Consider the following 18,006-nt stretch of genomic DNA (forward strand, 5'->3'; position numbering starts at 1 on the left):
TTAAAGCAAAGGGTTGAAACTAGTCTATAGATCCAGGTGTGGAAGGTATGAATAAAATATGACCGGGGGCGGGGGGAATAAAATAGATATAATTAGATGTTATTTTCAAGAAGCTTTTGCAGGATGCAATCTAGAAGCAGAAATAAAGTATCCAAAGAAATACTAACCCAATATCAAGAACTTCTACTATAAGGAGCTGAGAGATGAGGATATGAAACAATGAGAAGCCCAGATCTGGGACTGCTCCATTAAACCTCCTTTCCGTGCATCCTATAAATGTTACCTGATAAGTTATCTGGTCCAACTTGAACTTCACACTAGTTATAAGAGTTGATTCTGACTCATCAAACTAGGTTTGAAGATTCTACCCCTCACAAGAACAAGAAAATCAGCTGTCTTCCCGACCCTTAACTTTTCTAATCCACAAAGCATGGATGTCCATGCCTAACTTATTAAATCAGATACTTGCTTGTATATTGAATGAAATGATATGTATAAACTGTATAAATCTTTAGCGTAGGACAAGACACGGAGTGTGTATTCAATGCATGGCTTTTAGCATTATTGTATTAACAATCTCTTCCTCAAGAATACATTGCCAAATCCATTGGCCTTTTCTGCCATCAAGATTTTGTTTGTGTTTTTGTTGTTGTTGTTGTTGTTGTTTTACCTTTTTTTCATATCTAGCTATTCTAAAGGTCATGGCTTATGTTTACCAATATGAGACACTGAAATGGAGGTGTATATTCATTTTGAATCAACACCTATGGAAGGAAGGGGCAAGAAGAAGAAATTGAATTGTAATACAAGCCCAATAAAGCTTTGGTCAATCTCCTGGGGGAATCTGGAGTGAATACCACCTATTAGTGTTGGCCTATATTGAGCCAAAATGCCAGATATTTATATAGCTGACTCTCCCAGTCACCAGATATGGCTCCCAAAGCAATGGAGTAACCCCCATGAGGTGTCTCCTCTGCAGAAGGTCTGTGACCCATGTTCAAACTGGAAGGGCCAGTAGCTGGAAGCTGTCTGCTGACCACATTCCTGGAGATGCAATGAATCCTTCCCTGAGGGAAAATCTGGATGGTTCTTTTCTGGGTATACCACGCTGATATCCGCCTTACAATAGGCACTTACTTAAAAAGTGGTCTTTATTTGTATCGTTACTTTACAAGTTTCATTCTTGTAATCCTAATTAGAATATAAGCTACATACTATGGGAACAAAGTTTAATATTTCTTTCATAGTCATCATAGCACCATATACAGTATGCAGCAAATATAAAGTACCTATTTTTTGAATTATGGATAAAATAATTCAAAGTATAGCATCACCTTTGTCCAAAGTGCATTGAGGATATTGTCAGAATGTTAATTTTTATTATTATTATTTTCTTATAGCAGGAGGTAGGGAGGGACAAAGGGAGTTGGAAAGAGAGAATCTCATCTTAAACAGGCTCCATGCTCAGTGCAGTGCCCAACACGCGGGCTTGATCTTCCAACTCTGAGATCATGACCTGAGCCAAAGTCAAATGTTTAACCAAATGAGCCACCCAAGTGCCCCATGTTGGACTCTGTTCTGAAGGGCAAGTCAAGTATCTATTTTAGGACCAGTACCAATTATCCAAAGTGAGTTGCAGAAATTGTTATAATTACACCCTCAGCTGGATAGAAGTTACTCATTTAACACACATATATGAACTTCCTCTTTTCTGTCAGGCACAGTTCTCAGCCACAGGGATGCAGCAGCAAACAAAATAGATTACTTATCTGTTCTCACATAGATGACATTCCAGGAGTCTTACAGTGGCTTTCTGAAGACAACACCACAGCTTCGACTATAAACAAAGAAATGTATCACTACAGTTGACCTGACAAAATGGCAGATCAGATAGCGATGGGTGGTTCTTGCTCTACTTTGTGGAGCAAAGTGTCTTAGTCAACCAAGAAGATTCCTAGCTTCAGTGAAATGTTGTAGGAGCAACTTCAGAGGAATGTTTCAAATATTTCTCCTCCACTTCGTAGGAGAAAGCTGCATGGCTTTTTAGTCCCACTGGAAATCACAGTGCTAGATTTTTAGTATTCCAATAACAGTTTTGGATCAACACACAAAGCCCAACCATCTTCCTCTAGTTCCTGACTACAGGCATGTAGAGGTTTCTGCCTCCTGTTTCTCTATGCAAAAACACAGAGCACCCACATCCCACACGTTATATTCCCTCACACAAGCACCTCTATCAAATATTGTCTATCTATGTCAGCATATGGCTAAAGCAAGGAGTTGAGGTCATGATCCCAACTCAGAAAAAGAGCATGACATAGTTTAGTGGGTCAGGGTCTGGCTACTGGGTAATATTGATTTTCTAGTTGCCCACCATGAGACCATGCTCCTTTTACATAATTACAACAATTATTCGATTTACACCATTACCTCTGTTTCTAAATAAGATTTAGAACTACACAACCACCAATAGGAGTATGACTTACCTGGTCACGGTCAGTTAAGGAGCATCTACAGTTGGCAGAGAAAAGCTGGAATTTAAAGCTGCACTGTGAACAAAGGCAAAGGTTAAAAGCATTATTTTAAAAGCCCTTTACCCTGGGGATGTCTTCTGGAAGTGTAAGCCGTCCCTCTCGGGAGAAGTGGGAACACTTTGAGCATTTGTGCATCTGTGATTTCGTCCCAGAGGAGCAAATTTCTTACATGCAAACATGAATCTGTATTAGCTGACAGAGCTCTTCTTGCTGCTGAGACTTCAGTCATGTTTAAGCCACGTGAGTCAGGATAGTGCAGTACAGGGCAGAGGCAGAAAATCACGAGGAAGCATCTTCCAAAAAAGAGGAAATGAACTTACATAAAGGAGGTGATGAAGAAGGAGACTGAGTAGGGGTCCCCTGAGCACATAGATTTTGCTGAGTCTTTATATAGGTCATTGCATGTGTGTCTGCCTGTGAAGGCACAAAGGATATTTTAAATTACTATATAAATGTATCATCATCATCATCATTATATATCGTATGTTATTATTTGTCAACCTCAATATGAAATATACATTCTTAGTCTTTCAGAAATCCTCTTTTCCCAGGGCCATTGTGACTCCAGGAATAACAACAACAAAAAGATTGATTACCCTTCCCTGAAGTCTCCCTATGACCCACTAGTAAAATACAAGGAATGAAAAAGGTAAAGCATCAATAAGAGGTCCATGTTGCTCTGCAAAATCTTTCTTTTTTTAATATTTTATTTATTTATTCATGAAAGATACAGAGAGAGAAGTAGAGACACTGGCAGAGGGAGAAGTAGGCTCCCTGCAGGGAGCCCGATGCGGGACTTGATCCCAGGACCTCAGGATCAGGACCTGAGCCAAAGGCAGATGCTCAACTACCGAGCCAGCCAGGTGCCCCTCTGCAGAATCCTTCTATAACCTTTCTTTTTTATCTTTTGTAGGCCCAGCCATCAGCACCATTATCCTACAGTGGGAGATGTGGCAGGTATTATTTTAGATTATAAGGTATCTCCTTCCTTCCATCCTTCCCTCCTTCTTTTCTAAATTTTTCTTCCTCCCTCCTTCCCTTGCTTCATCCCTTCACATACTTATGCAGCAGCATATACAAAATAATACAGAAGTTATTTATTATGCTATTGTTTTTGATGACTTATGAGCGATGAAGTTTTATCCATACCAAGGATTTGTGCTGTATGGTTTTCTTCTTTGCGCAAAATTTAATTCATTTGCCTCAAGGCCAAGAGCCAACATATTGATTTATGGCTGTCAGCTTGATTATATTTTCCTGCTAAAATATACTTTTAAAATATTAAAATATGTTAGTTGATATATTAAAATTAATTATATAAAAATTATATAAAATTAATTATATAAAAATTATATTAATTACTTATGTAACCCAATAGGTTTAAATGAGAAACAAACTCATTTCACTTTTTATGATATGATTCAACATTTTACACAAATGTTTTTGTCCTTGGGGTTAAGGATAATTGGTGCCCTTTGTATGGGACAGGGAAATGTAAAAATCATATAAACGTGTTAAATTAGTTTCCTAGAGCCTCGGTAACCAATTATCAAAAACTTGATTGTTTAAAGTGATAAATATTTATTTAGCTCTCACAAAAGTCAGGAAGCCAGAGGACTGAGATCACATTTTCCTCGGGGCCACCCTCCTTGCAAAGGGTGTAGATTAGAAAACTTCCTTAGCTCTTGCAGCTTCTGGTGTCTGCAGGTGCTCCTTGGTTTGTGGCTGAATAATACCAACCTTCGTGTGTCTTCACGTGACCTTCTTCCATCTCTCTGGGTGTCCTTTTCTGTCTTAGAAGGTCATTCACATTGGATTTAAGGCCCACTGCAGGCCAGCAGGATTTTGTCTCAATCCTTACCTTTATTATACCTGCAAGGACCCGATTTCTAAATAAAAGCATATTCCGAGGTTGGGGGTAGACATGAATTCTTGGAGGGACACCGCTAAACCCACTACATGCATTAATGCAAAAGGTGAGCATTTTAGAGTTGTTACAAGATTGGATGGATGCTGTGATAGCCACTAAGATCTTTCATGAGTGAAGGACCCACTGGATGTGCTGTTGGCAGGAGACCCCCAAACATCAGTAATCTTTTTTGGGAATTATCTTAGCTGAAAAGGACCACCTCATCCAAGATTCTGTGAGTGGGTTGCATCCAATGACTGATGGGGGAAAGGCGATGAAGACATAATGTTCTTTCCTCCACTCGTGATAGCTCTCAAGGGACATCATGCCTTCACCGCTCTATGCAGGGTCAGCTCAGGTTTCCACTGAGGTTGCATTCCATGTTGACATCTCAATCTGCCTCATGCAGTTCTCCCATCTATCTTTCTCTTTCCCTCCCCTACCAGATGCCTCCTACACAGCTTGCAAGGGCACTCACTTACAAACCTTCCTTATACTAAACTTGTTCCAGATTCTACTTCCAGGGGATTTCTTCCTGCTATAGAAGATATGGATACACAACTTATACGAATGTTTCACAGAATAATACTAATCTCCATTATCTACTATACCTTTTATTATATTATCATTTTGCTTTATTCCATCCTATCCTTTATGTTCTACTTGTCCTATCCTATCCTATCCTATCCTATCCTATCCTAGCATCTTAACCTACCCTATCTTGTCTCAAACTATTCCATTCTATCCCATTGTGTATTGTGGGCAGAGATTAAAGAATTTGTGTCAAGAAAGACTCAGTAGGAACCACAAACAATAGTTGGAAGAAACATTGCTCTTGTGTGCTTTGCTGTGAAAATAAAGCACATTTCTCTAACTGCAGTTACATTGACTCCTAAAAGAAAAATGTTTAAATTTACAAATATATTAATAGCCCTCTAGACCATGCAAATGGTAAGTTGGGTTATTAGGTTTTGCCAAAGTATTATTTGAATTTCTAGAAATGCCTATAAAAATGCATCTTAAAGATGTAGCCAATTACTGGCAAGATTGAAATGAACAAAAATGCATAGAATGTGAAATATAAATTTAAAACATTCTTATTTAAAATATTTGGAATGTCTCATCCTAAGGTAGTAAAGAAAGTTTGATTCAATAAGCAAAGACACAAACACATATTTCTTACTATGAATCAGAATTTGCCCTGATACATTTAAACTTGCAAGGTAATAGGACACAACAAATTTTCTTGTGGTAGCAGATCTTTGATACCAATTTGCACGTTTTCTGCCTTCTATTTGGTACACTTTTAGAATGAATTACACACCCCAAAATTCTGTAAAACCTCATATCAAACATGTTAAGTCCTTCATCCCCTGCCGTCTTTTGTTTTATCCATACAAATCTTTTCTTTAAATATATCAACTTTTATTGTTTTCCTTTTCAAAACAATGAAATTCCTGTTTTGATATGGTTGTGTGTTGGTCTTTAAGATTAAATAATTGAAAAAAAAAATGATGTAGGTGTAGTACAGTGGGAAAAGTTCTAATCTTGGTCTTTAGTTTGCCCAGTTGGAATTCTATTAGTCAATATTTTAAAAAATTAAGTATTGGGTACTTCATGTCTTCACTTTAAAAATAATAATAATAAGACTGGCATACATGTTTTAAGGTTGAATGCCGAACTGATTTTTTAAGGAAAACTTCTGAAAGGAATCTAGAGTTCAAGACATATACAGGCTTGACAATAATTTTTTTAAAAAATTAAAAAATAAAGCATCAAATGTTGGTTTTTAAGTCAACTGTCAAGTTGGTATCTGGTACTTCTCATTGTAATATATCAGGAACTATGCAGATTTCAGAGAAATATCCTCTTTCCTTATTAAGAACCTACTAGATGGAGGTTCCGTTAGGACTTATAGGGATATAAGTATGAGTCAGACATATTCAGGGGCCATAAAAAATAGAGAGAAGGGGGTAAAAGAGATAATTATCAGCAAGAACTTGTTACCATTAATAATGCGAACATTGACATGAGAGAGACATAACTGAGATTTCAAAATATAACAGGAGATCAGGTGTTAGAAGTTTTCTTAAAAGAAAATTGACCACTGCACATCTATTATAACAACAAAAAAACAACAACCTGACCCCACCAGTTGCTGGTGAGGATGTGAAGACACAGGAACTCTCATTCATTACTTGTGGTAATATAGCTTGGTACAGCCATTTTGGAAGATGGTTTGGCACATTTTAATACAACTTTATATACTCTTACCTATAATTTAGCAATCGTGTTCTTTGATATTTACTCAGATAAGTTGAAAACTTATGTCTACACAAAACCTGCAAATGTTTATAGTAGCTTTATTCATAATTTCAAAACTTGAAATTACCAAGGTTATTTCAGAAAGTGAAAGGATAAACTGTGGTATATCCATATGGTGGAATATTATTCACCACTTCAAAGAAATAAGCTAAGTCATGAAAAGACATGGAAAAAACTTGAACACATAGTATTAAGTGATAGAAGCCAGTCTAGAAAGTCTATGTACTGTGTGACTCCAACAATATATGACTTTCTGGATAAGAAAAACTATAGTGAAAGTTAAGGGATCAGTGGTTGCCAGGAATTGGGAGAGGAGGGCTTAATAGACAGAAAACAGCATTTTTAAGACAGTTATTGTGTCTGATACTATAATACTGCATACAGATCATCATGCATTTATCAAAATCTGCAGAATGTACAACACCAGCAATTAACCTCAATAGAAAATACGAACTTGGAGTGATAATGATGTGGGAATGTAAGTTCATGGATTGCAACGAATGTATCATTCTTTTGCAAGATGTTGATAGTGGGAGAGGAGGGTGTGGAGGACAAGATATATAAGGGAATCTTACTTTCCTCTCAATTTTTATGTGACTCAAAATAAAGCTAAAGGTCTATTAAAATAAAAAACTCCAAACAAATTAATATTACAAATCTCAGAGAGTTGTAATAAAACAAAAAGTGCATCCTTCAAAAAAGAGAAAGGCATTATAGCATGAAGTAACAAAGAAAATCTTAGAAAATATTTTCTTGTTTAAGGTGAAATCAATTTTACATATTATAAATTGTCATAAAGAACTAAAGGATAATAGCCAAGGCTATTATGTAAATTTACCTATTACTATATCTATTTGAGGAAAAAAATTAAATTTTCCTCAATATCCAGAAGTAGAAGATTCCCTAAGTAAAAGATGATTTGTACCACATAGCAGGATATTTTATAGTCATTAAAAATGAAGATATAAAACAGAATTAATGAAGGAACAAGTAAAAAACCAAAAGAATGTATTAATTTTTGATGAGCTCAAATGACATTTATATATTTGTTCATCACTATTTAGAAAAACAATTCACTCTCCAGCTTTCAGGAGACTAAGGGAAAGCTATGCCTTGCAACTGCTGAAAACTTAGTTGAGTTGCCAAGAAAGCAGCATGGAGATAATCACATACTTCTGATAGGGCTCTCTTTTTTTTTTTTTTTTTTTTTTTTCTCAAAAGATGAAGCAATATTCAAGATTAATCAGTTGTAAGCTATCTTCCTGTCATCAACAATGCATAAGTAGCAAAGAGAAAGAAGTTGTGGAAAGAGTTGAACAGCTGAATAATGAATGTGTGTGTGTATTTTGTTAGATGCATATTATATATGCAATCTCTAAATCCCATTTTGCTGTTATATATAACCAAATTATATACAAATAATATATATTTATATGTAATTACACACACACACACACACACACACACGATACCAAATGGGGATCCAAAGATTCAAAATCCATTGTAAAAGAAAGTGAAGTGGGAAAATTAAAGTCACAGATTGATTCACTCAGAACATTTAGAAAAGAAAAAAAAATCTGATTAAATGTTCTTCAAACCAGTAGATGAATGGCTTGAGGCTCTAAATCAGATTGGATAAAAAGTTACAAAATCTACACAAAGTATTTCCTTTTTCATTAGGAACTATCTTTAAGAAAATCTACATTTTTAAAATTGAAATATTGACTGAAAAAAGTTCTGTTTCAAATCAAAAGTCTTAAAGAATGACTAGAAGTACAAAGGTCTGAGGTAGCCAGTCAGATGCGTTGTGTTACAAATGAGCTGCAAGACAAATGAGATCAAAGCAAATTCCAGCTCTTATTTTATTTTCTTGCTTGTTTATATAACATATAACATTGGCTTTGTGGCGTTATGTGGCATATTAATATTTGATGCATTTCTGCTTAACTAGATCATTCTAAAAAAAAAAAAAAAAAACAAACTAGATCATTCTATACAGCCCTGAGTCTCGTCCTTCTTAGAATAGATAGGATATGATCTTAAATAGTGTTTTCTAGATTTGTGAGCTTAAAAATAGTAACTGATAGTAAAATCATAATAACCTAATGTGGAGAAAAAAAGAAAAGAAAAACCTTAGGAACATTAAGACAATAGCAAAAAAATGGATCTACGTTATTTTGTCTTAACAGGCATCAAATTCTTTAGCTACTCTCAACATACCAATCATGTTCTCTACTTCTGGTAAGAAAATAATTTTAAAAATAACCCATTGGAGTCAAGGAGTAAACTGGATGTCTGTTCATTTCTTTGTTTTAAACTTAAGGACAGAGTGGCCCCCACATCTCAGTAAATAGCAAAAGGCTCTAGCAATTTTGGCCCTGGAATCATTAAAATAAAACAAACACACAGAAAACAGCAACAAAGTAAAGCCACACAAAGTACCAAAAAGTTGTAGCCCAAGGCATACCCCAAGTCCAGGATCCTGGCTACCTGAGTTCAAAGTATTGAGCCTTCACTCTTCCTAAAACTCCTCTGTGATATTTATTGTCCTAGAACAATCTGTAAACTGTGCCAATGACTCTCCCTCGTCACCAAAAGCAGAGACACAGAGCTCAGAAAGGTCATAGTGTTCTAATAAACCCCTCTGAGAAAACAGCACGCACGTCCAAGATTTCAATTCTCTTGGAATCAATAAACTTCCAAATGTCTCTGGGAAGCCATGCTTCTTGTGAGGCAGGTTGTCCTTTCCAGATCCACGGGCGTCTTACCTTGGGTGCTTCAGCACTTAGCAGGTCGATTAACTGTTACAAGAACTGATTCCCCTAAGGAAATGGGTCCTTATCTTTTCGGCCCAGCGAGCTGAAGGCGAGCTCTAGTGAATAGAGAAGGGAGGAAGTGAGTGAAGGAATTCGGTAGTACAGCACAGGAGGAAGAGCAGACTGATAGGGTGTGTAGATGGGATTTGGTTGGCTGCCTGCCTCTTTTCCTTCCTATTCTGTGCTCATATCTCAATATTTTAGTTTTACTTATTCATCTTTTTTTTTTCCTCCCCCGTAATAGGAAAATATTCTAAGCCTGGCCAAAAATCCTACATGATAGTAAAAGCAGCAAGATCATCTGCAAAACAAAAGCTCCCCTCAGACACATTAAAAGCTAGGCAGAAATTGGTTAATACTTCTCCAGTAGCTGTTTTGCTCAAAGCTGATTTGTTCAACCTTGTGGACTCTCCTTTGGGAGCTTAGAACACTTACTGTAAGTACATTTGTGCCCCATGAAATCACAGTCAACTGAGCGAGCTATACATCAATTAATACTTTGCATGAGCTATGTCTCCCCTCAAATGTAAAATCAGCAAAGTCCACAAGTTTGAATAGTGCATTTAAAATACACTAATAATGCCTATCTTCAGAACAAAAGAATCCTGATTTCTGAAAGTGCTTCACTGAAACTTTACACAGAGAAAATACTTCTTTTCCAAATAATTGATTATATTCAAACTTCCATAAGTTGAAAATAATTGGTATAGGTTAAAAGTATCTTTTTTTTTCATTCCTTTTTGGTCTTGTTCAACAATTTTTTACTTTACAATATTCAGATCCTATTTACTTAAGTTTGACTTCCATGATTTCACATAATTTGTGAAAAAAATAATTACTGCTTTAAATCTGTAGTGTGTTCCCTGTGCATGCTTCTTCCCTGTGCATGCTTTTCCTGGCTACCACTTATTCTTTCATCTGAAAGTATATTAAAGAGTAGATTCAGGTACCATGATACTATCTCTAATCCAAACAGAAATTGGGTTTATATTTATGATACAGGAAAAAAATTGAAGTGATTTAAAAATTTAAAGAAAGACCTATCTGCACTTCACTACTGAATGTCTGGGTTGTTTTATCAACAACTGACTGAGTCAATATGTAGCAATTAAAAGCAGAGATTCTGGAGCCAAACTACAGAGATTCTAAAGAGCCAAACAGGTTTATGTTCTGTTTTTTGTTTTTTCGTTTTTTTTTCATTTATTTTCTGTGTGACCTTAAAAAGTTTACCTAATTTCTTTCCTTTCAGTGAATTCATCTGAAGAAAGTGGCTCATAATACTAAATTAACTTATTAGAATTAAATGAATACACACATAGGCACAGAGTAATTAGAATTCTCTTTGGTAATAGAAATAATAGATAGATGGATAGGCACAAGTGCAATGAATATGTTAGCCATAATTCCTGAATTCATGAGCACAGTATGTGCCTTATCAAATCTTGAAATTATCTTCAAAACTAAAGAGATATTGTTTTTAGCTCAAACCTTTTGCCATAACTTGTATACACACGTAACAACAACAACAAAAAAACTTCTAATTATATAACAGCACTACAAGTACACATGTTCTAAGGAACTAAAACAAATATGCACAGTTCTTGATGCACAGAAGGCCCATAGGAAATGCTCAGTGACTTGAAGTTAGGCGGGAAGAAAACAGAGCTTTGTCATTTGATTCTGATATTTTCATATTGACAGAGTATTTGTTCTGTATGGGACAGTCAAGAAGGTTAGGCCAGGACCCAAGAATACAAAAATGAATAATAAATATAAATATGTGTGTGTGTTGATGTTACAAGGCATTATATTTTTAGTAATAGAAGTCTTATTTACAGAATAAGAAGAGAATGAGCATATCTGAAAAAAAATCTGGAATAGTTCACCAAATGAGGCTTTATAGTTGGATTTTGGATGGGCAAGACAATCTGAGCTTGCAAAATGGATACTGAAATGGGAATGAACAACATTTGAAATAACATAAGAATAGTGGTTGAACCTGAGGGACTTGAAAATAATTCTATAGGCATAGTGTTCAGGTACCTGACACCCAGTAGGAGAAGAGTGTTTTGGAGACACAGATAAAGAGAACACAGCCTACAAACAGCCTTCAACAACATGCTCACAATTTTGTATTTATTTTCTAGCATTTGAGAGCTCCTGCAAATGTTGAATAGAAGAGCTTTATAATCAGATTTCCCTTCCAGAAAGATCACTGTAGTGGCAGTGATGTAGGAGTACTCCAGGGAAGAAAGGGTAAACATTTCAAGGAAATTATTTCAGTGAAACCACCTGAGTATAAATGAATGTATTACAATGAAAAGAACAAACAGACATAAGACAAGTTAAACATCCTTAAAAACCAAACATATTTGAGATGAATTGGGAAAGATGAACAGCTATCATGGTGGATGTCCCCAGACGGTGATGTGCTGGTAAACTGGCTCCCTGATAAGAACAAAATCAAAGTGCTGAATTGTAGTATCTGCCAATTTCCATGGTATAAATTTTCCAGTGAAGTGAATTACAAGCTGTCAACCTGATGTCACTGAAGGTGGAATTGGGGAAAATGTGCACAATTGGGTCTCACAAGCCAGTAAAGATCTGGTTCCAGAACACCACTTCCTAGGATCACTTCCTTATAAAAAATCAAGTTGACTGAGATGTAACAAAAACTGGAGCAAATAGAGAGAGACAAGTTTTGAAAGAGAGAGAGATTCGTTGTGAACTTAGTTTGAAATATACTGACTGTAATTTGCTTATGAGACATCCAGATACAGATGCTCATGCTAGTGGCTGTTGAGTGGGAGGATTGCTGGGGAGCAGAGGGACCTATTGCTATCACCGTGGTGAAAATTGAAAAATACCTGCCTAAGACGGTATTTGCAAGAGATATAATTGAAAGGACATATTCAAATGATATTTAAAAGCAATAAATTACATAACAGAATTTGTAGAATGAGGAGGAGCCAAGTGTGTTTTCAGATTTCTTACCTAGATGACTGTTTTTTTTTTTTTTTTTCTTCCTGTTGCTGTTTTAACCAAGGGACACAAGTCACAGAAAGAGGCATGTAGGTTTGGGTACTAACAAAATAATAAATGAAATTTTATATATATATAGTATAAACTATATATATATATATAGTTTCAAATAACTATATATATATAGTTTCAAATATATAAACTATATATTTATATGTAGTTTCAAATACCTACATCATTGCAGATAGCCTGTAGAGAGTTGGCCTCAGTGGAATAAATGGATGGGCTATCAATAAACAGTGACTAAGAGAAGAAAAGGATCTTCAGTGGTGGGAAGGGAGGAGGAAACGCTCTGGGGAAAGGAAACACAGATGCGAGATAATCTGTAGAACGTTTTGATGATGTGAGAAGCGGTAAAAGAAAAGAAATGTTCTTATCAGGATGGGGAAGGGCTCAAATGCTAAAGAAAGGAGGATTCGAGAAAACCAGTGAAGATGCTGGAGGAATGAGCATGATCCAATAACTTTACAAAGAATTTGTAATTTGTGAGATGATTTAGAAGAGGAAGAGCAAAACACAAAGCCTTCAGGGGCCATTTGAGGTGGTCTGGGCTTGAATAGATGGGAACTGGACATATGATGAAAACTCATGATATTTGAAAGGAAGGAAATATTTAAGACCACCATTTCCTTTTATAGAGTAAGACTACTCACAGAGAAGGAACATTTTCCCTTTGCTCAGCCAGACGTTCAGAAACTGAAATAATAGCCAGCAAAGTCATTAATATTTTAAACTTCACGGTAAGGCTTACAAGTTTAAAAAGAGAAAAATAAGGGCAGGGAATGCCGTGCCCATCAGAGGAAATGCAAATAAGCTCAGAACTGGGACAGTTTGGGCTGCAGGTGAGGTGGGATAACATGCCAAATGGAAGGGACAGAGTGACAAGGTGAAGCAAACTGATCTGGGCCATTGCAGTGAACTTCTTTGCCTTGAAACACTGTGTCGGGATCCGTGAGTGGCACAGCGGTTTGGCGCCTGCCTTTGGCCCAGGGCGCGATCCTGGAGACCGGGATCGAAGTCCACGTCAGGCTCCCTGCATGGAGCCTGCTTCTCCCTCTGCCTATGTCTCTGCCTCTCTCTCTCTCTCTCTGTGTGACTATCATAAAAAAAAAAAAAAAGAAAGAAAGAAACACTGTGTCTCGTTCCTCATACTGGAAGCATACTTAACATTTTATTTTGCTATACAAAATGTAAAAATAAAAGTAGATCAACTCGGAGCTATTTATGTATTCCCTCCAAGATTGTGCATCTTTCAGAAAAACCATCTTCCAGAATGGCTTATAATTGATTTCAGACATACAATACATCGGAATAAATATAGTTTTTGAAAGTTTGCTATTCACACCATACGAAGTATCAAATGCCATTACTAAATATCCCATTTCCGAGTATTTATATTATCTTGCCATTATCGTGTAGCATTGATAGACACATTAAGTTTTATTACCATTTTTACATATAATTTTTATAATTTGGAGAAATATTTTTCTCTACCATATTTGGTTCCTCCTTTTGATGATATGCTATAATCATGATATAAACAAGTTAAGTGATAAATTACTTAGACTTCTAAGTAAGGTCTATTAGACCACTTTTTTTTTTTTAATTTTATTTAGATTCAATTTTCCAACATAAAGTATAACACCTGGTGCTCGTCTCATCATGTGCCCTCCTTAATGCCCCTCACCCAGTTACCCCATCCTTCCACCCATTTCTCTTTCTGGTACCCTTTGTTTGTTTCTGAGTCAGGAGTCTCTCATGGTTTGTCTTCCTCTCTAATTTTTCACCACTCAGTTTCCTCCCTTCCCTTATAGTCCTTTTCACTATTTCTTATATTCTCCATATGAGTAAAACCATATGATGATTGTCCTTCTCCGACTGATTTATTTCACTCAGCATAATACAGTTCTGAGTTCCATCCACATCGAAGAAAATAGGAACCATTCATTCTTTCTGATGGCTGAGTAATATTCCCTTGCATATATAAACCACACCTTCTTTATCCATTCATCTGTTGAAGGACATAGTGGCTCCTTCCAGATTGGCTATTGTGGACATTGCTGCTATGAACATTGGGGTACAGGTGCTTCTTCACCTCACTATATCTCTATCTTTGGGCTAAACACCTAGTAGTGCAATAGTTGGATGATAGGGTAGCTCTATTTTTTACTTCTTGAGAAATCACACTGTTTTCCAGAGTGGCCGCGCCAGCTTGCATTCCCACCAACAGTGCAAGAGGGCTCCCTTTTCTCTGCATCCTCTCCCACATTTGTTGTTTCCTGTCTTGTTAATTTTAGCCATTCTCACTGGTGTGAGGTGGTATCTCATTGTGGTTTTGATTCGTATTTTCCTGATGGCAAGTGATGTGGAACATTTTTTTCATGTGCTTGTTTGCCATGTGTAAGTCCTCTTTGGAGAAATGTCTGTTCATGTCTTCTGCCCATTTCATGACTGGATTTTTTTTTAAGATTTTATTATTTATTCATGAGAGACACACAGAGAGACGCAGAGACACAGACAGAGAAAGAAGCAGCCTCCATGCAGGGAGCCCATGTGGGACTTGATCCCAGGACTCCAGGATCTCACCCTGAGCAAAAGGCAGGTGCTTAACTGCTGAGCTACCCATGTGTCCCTGACTGTTTGTTTCCTGGGTGTGTTGAATCTGATAAGTTCTTTACAGATCTTGGATACTAGCCCTTTTTCTGATATGTCATTTGCAAATATCTTCTCCCATTCTGTAGGTTGTTTTTTTAATTTTGTTGACTGTTTCTTTTGCTGAGCAGAAGCTTTTTATCTTGATGAAGTCCCAAAATAGTTCATTTTTGCTTTTGTTTCCCTTGCCTTCATAGATGTGTTTTGCAAGAAGTTGCTGTGGCCAAGTTGAAAAAGGTTGTTGCCTGTGTTCTCTTCCAGGATTTTGACTATTAATTCAAAAAGTATTATTTCTTAATAGGTATAAAATCAGCAGGTGTATACTATTTTAAAGTTCATAAAGAACTTTTATGAACTCTAGTTCATCTTCACTTCTACTCTGGAAGCCATTGGAAAGTGTGCTGAAAATCATTCTATTAAGCAGCATTAATTAATATTCCCATTTGATTGAAAAAGTACAGAAAGTCAAGAAATTTTAATGATTAAGCCATGATCAATGACATTTAATACAGATATTCTAGCTCTACATCCTCATACTTCTTCTCTAGATGAAGATGGACAGAGCAAGACAATTTCTAACTTGTTTATATTAGACTTCAAATAAAATCTAAAGATAAAAAGGATGGGGAGGTGGGTCTGAGTCAAAAGTAACAGCAAATAAGTGAATATCTGCTTCTATTTTTAGGGACCATAGTGAACACCAGAAGACAACCACATAATATTATCATTTTTATTTATTTAATTAAATAAACATATTGAATATGTTTATATTATATATAAATACACATATAGTTTATATTATATATAAATGTACTAAATACGTGTATATTTAAATTTATCAGAAATCTGAAAATGCAAGAAAACCTAAACAAAGTAAATTTCTGAAAAAAAAAAAAAAAAAAAAGATGTTTATAGGAGAAAGAGATCTCAGCTCCTCTTACCCCTGCAGAAGGACGAGAAAATAATAAACCTGCCAAAGTCTGGAGTAGGAAAAAGCCTAACTAAAAGTTAATAAACCATTAGTGTCCAGGTTATAAGCCATACAAAGCACCCTGGGCTCTCAGGAACCAAAGGCTGAGCAGCCAACAAGCAGGAGCATTGAAAGACATCTATCTGACAGATGGCTGGCCTTCACCTCCAGAAGGCTGAGTGCTGAGTATGAGAAATAAAACATCTCCAGCGTTACAGAGAGTAAGGCCTCCCATCTTCTGAACGCTGAGAGAAGAGTAGAATCATAGAAAGAATCTCTGGAGTTATAGAAAGCTCAAGGCAGATCTAGAGGTGAAGAGAACTATACAGCAATTCCAAAGCTGGGTGGCTAGATGATACGGCAGAGAGATCAGCTTCCATAAAAAATTGTAGAACACTCAACCAGGCAAGCAAGTATAATTTATATTTAAAAGAAGAAATAATTAATAAAGATAAACCCAGAGATAAGATGTTAGAATTATCAGACAAGAGCTTGAAAAAATGTGGGCTTCACAGGAAATATGGAAAACAAATGTGAAATGATGGGAAATTTTAGCAGAGGCATAGAATCTACAAAAACAAACCAAAAGTAAATACTAGGGAAAGATATACATAGAAATATTCATATGTAAATGTAAATGTAGGTATAAATATATGCATATATATAGATATCAAGAAATAGATAATATCAAATGAAGAATTCATTAAATAAACTTATAAATAAACAAAATACAAGGAAGAAAATGCATGACCTTGAACTTGAAGATAAATACACTATGAGAAAACAAGAGAGTGGAAAAAAAGAATAGTACATGTGAGATCTGTTGGAAAATATCAGATTGCTCACCATATATACAAGCGGGGCCATATTTTTAAGGAAACAGAAAGTCCTTCAGCATTTTTTCATTGTGGTTTATTGGAATTGGAATCTCTCAGCCTCTATGAGTCTGAAAATGTATTTATCTAACTTTCATTCTGAATCTTATTTTATTGTATTTTATTTTATTTGGATTCTATTGCATTTTATTGTATTTGAATATAGAATGCAAATACAATATGAGGTTTCATATAGAATTATTTGAATATAGAATTTGAGGGTATTTGAAGTTATTTTATTTGGCTAAACTGGTGATGGGAATTAAGGAGCACACTTGTGAGGAGCACTGGATATTATACCAAGTAATGAATCACTGAAGTCTACTCCTGAAACTAGTATTACACTAGATGTTAACTAACTAAAATTTAAATTAAAACTTGAGGGACGCCTGGATGACTCAGCAGTTGAGCGTCTGCCTTCAACTTGGGGCGTGATCTTGGGGTCTTGGGATCGAGTCCCACATTGGGCTCCCCACAGGGAGCTTGCTTCTCCTTCTGCCTGTGTCTCTGCCTCTCTCTCTGTGTCTCTCATGAATAAATAAAATCTTAAAAGAATAAATAAAAATAAAACTTGAAACATGAAACAAACAAAAACCAAATAGAGGTGTTGGGTTTAGTTAAAGCAGGCAGAGATCTTTTAGTTTTTATGGAGAAAAGCAAGGAATATTTTTAGTGATTAATGCAAGCAAAGAGATTTGGTGATGGAATAGTTCTAATGGTAACACTTGAGTTTTCCTAGAGTCAATAGAGAGAAAAGAAGTAGTAATTAATACTTTGATAAGAGAAAAGATAATGGTTTTTTCGAGGGTTGCTGAATAGGGTTTTCAGCAATGATGGATCCCTACTAGTGATTTATCCTGAAGAAGTCTGTGTATTTTCTAGC

At 35.9% G+C, this 18,006-nt stretch overlaps 1 long non-coding RNA gene across 1 annotated transcript; it reads right to left on the bottom strand.

Moving 5' to 3' along the window:
- Nucleotides 1-1,768: 1,768 nt before the first annotated feature.
- Nucleotides 1,769-9,686, bottom strand: LOC112653622 (uncharacterized). The gene is made up of 3 exons (XR_003132318.2): nt 9,537-9,686; nt 2,487-2,549; nt 1,769-1,837 (listed from the first exon to the last, which is right to left on the bottom strand). It is a non-coding gene; the product is annotated as an uncharacterized LOC112653622 (long non-coding RNA).
- Nucleotides 9,687-18,006: the final 8,320 nt, after the last annotated feature.

This window comes from Canis lupus, chromosome 3 (assembly GCF_003254725.2).
Source record: "Canis lupus dingo isolate Sandy chromosome 3, ASM325472v2, whole genome shotgun sequence".
NCBI lineage: Eukaryota > Metazoa > Chordata > Mammalia > Carnivora > Canidae > Canis > Canis lupus.